Genomic DNA, 2,185 nt, shown 5'->3' with positions numbered 1-2,185 from the left:
AGAGGACATGGACGGATCTTCTCAAGGGCTATTCTAGGCTCTAGCCCACCCTAAAAAATTGTTTATCTATTGTAAAAAAAATTTTATAAAAAAATTTTCACTATTAGATTATTACACATTGATTCTTTTTATAAACATTTTTTTTACTTAACCCGCCCCTTCCACACCCAAAGCCCAACCTATCTCCTTTTCCTGGATCCGTCCCTGGGAGAGGGCATCTTTCTCTTCTATTTGCTTCTACTAATTGTTTGTACAATAGTTAGTTAAATACAACAATGCCGGGATAGCTTAGTTGGGAGAGTGTTAGACTGAAAATCACACTCACTGCACTATTATCCGATAACAATTTGACTTCCCTTATTTTTGCTATCAACATTTTCTTCCAAAAGTTTAGAATTTTCAATCACTCCAAAAGTTTTTCATAATAATGTAGGGATGGGATAACTCAGTTGGAAGAGTGTCAAATTGAAGATTTGAAGATTGCATGTTTGACCCACATTCACTATAATTTTTGGATTCTTTTCTAATATTATCCAATAACAATTTGACTTCCCTTACTTTTGCATCCACGTGCCACAATTTTTGAACTCTTTTCTAATATTATCCAACAACAATTTGACTTTCCTTCGAAATTTTCTTTCAAAGTTTTAGAATTTCAATTGACTCTAAAACGTTTTTATAACAATATGGGGATAGCTTAGTTGGGAGAGCGTTAGATTGAAGGTTTGAAGATTGCGTCTTCTTCTGCAAAAGGTGGATCCGCCACCTTAGCGGCTCCACACGATCGGCCCCACGATCATCTGTGAGGAGGTAAATCGAGAAAGTGCAGTTGGTTACGACACAGGAGGGTATTACCTGGCTTCGCCAGGATTCAAACCCTTGCCCTCTTCTGCAAGTCTGCTACGTCGTAACCAACTCACCTATGCCCCGGGGGCGAAGATTGCGTCTTCAATCCTTGTCACTGTAATTATTTAATTCTTTTCTAATAATATTCAACAACCATTTGACTTCCTTTATTTTTGTCCACAAGATTTTCTTTTAAAATTTTAGAATTTTCAATCCACTCTAAAAGTTTCTCTTAATAATGCAGGGATAGCTCAGTTGGGAGAGAATATCTAAAGGTCGTATGTTCAATCCGTCATAATTTTTGGACTCTTTCTAATATTATCCGACAACAACTCGACTTTCCGTACTTTTGTCTATGAGATTTTCTTCCAAAGTTTTAGAATTTTTAATCCACTCCAAAAATTTCTCCTAATAATGTCGGGATAGCTCAGTTGATAGAGTGTCAACTTGAGATCCACGTTTACCGCAATTTTTGGATTCTTTTCTAATATCATTTGACAACAATAAACTTCCCTTAGTTTTGACCGTAAGCTTTTTTTTTCAAAGCTTTAGAATTTTCAATTCTCTCCAGAAGTTTTTTCATATCAATGTGGGGATAGCTCAGTTGGGAGAGCGTCAGACTGAAGATCTGAAGGTCGCGTGTTTGATCCATGCTCACCGCAGTCTACTTTTGCTCACAAGATTTTCTTTCAAGTTTTAGAATTTTTAATTCTCTCCAAAAGTTTTCTTACATCAATGCGGGGATAGCTCAGTTGGGAGAGCGTTAGACCGAGACTGAAAGGTCGCGTGTTTGATCCATACTCACCGCAATTTATTTTTACCTACAAGATTTTCTTTCAAAGTTTTAGAATTTTCAATTATTTCTAAAAATTTATTTATGCGGAGATAGCTCAGTTGGGAGAGCATTAGATTGAAAATTTGAAGGTCCGTGTTTGATCCACGCTAATGGCAATTTATTTTTGCCCACAAGATTTTCTTTCAAAATTTTAGAATTTCCAATTTACTCTAAAGACTTAAAGTTTTGTCATAATAATGTAGGGATAGCTCAGTTAGAAGAACGTTAAACTAAAGATCTAAAAATCACATGTTTGATTATGGATTCTTTTCTAATATTATCATATAACAATTTGACTTCTCTAATTTTTAGACATTTTTCTAATATTATCCTTCCAAAGATTTAGAATTTCTATCTACTCCAAAAAAAATTTCATAATAATGCGATGATAGCTCAGTTGGGGAAGCGTTAGATTGAAAATCTGAAATGTGTGTTTGATCAATGCTCATCATAATTTTTTATTCTTTTCTAGATTATCAGTAACAATTTGACTTCCCTTACTTT

General features: G+C 34.6%; 1 non-coding gene across 1 annotated transcript; it reads left to right on the top strand.

Moving 5' to 3' along the window:
• The first annotated feature begins 1,435 nt into the window (after window positions 1–1,435).
• TRNAF-GAA (transfer RNA phenylalanine (anticodon GAA)) lies at window positions 1,436–1,508 on the top strand. The gene has a single exon. It is a non-coding gene; the product is annotated as a tRNA-Phe (tRNA).
• The last annotated feature ends 677 nt before the right edge of the window (window positions 1,509–2,185 follow it).

This window comes from Curcuma longa, unplaced genomic scaffold (genome assembly GCF_044706935.1).
Source record: "Curcuma longa cultivar G26 ecotype Majalengka, Jawa Barat unplaced genomic scaffold, ITB_CL_G26_1.1 contig_25668, whole genome shotgun sequence".
Lineage (NCBI taxonomy): Eukaryota > Viridiplantae > Streptophyta > Magnoliopsida > Zingiberales > Zingiberaceae > Curcuma > Curcuma longa.
Note: the sequence above shows the minus strand (reverse complement) of the source record. Positions and strands in the feature narration are given on the sequence as shown.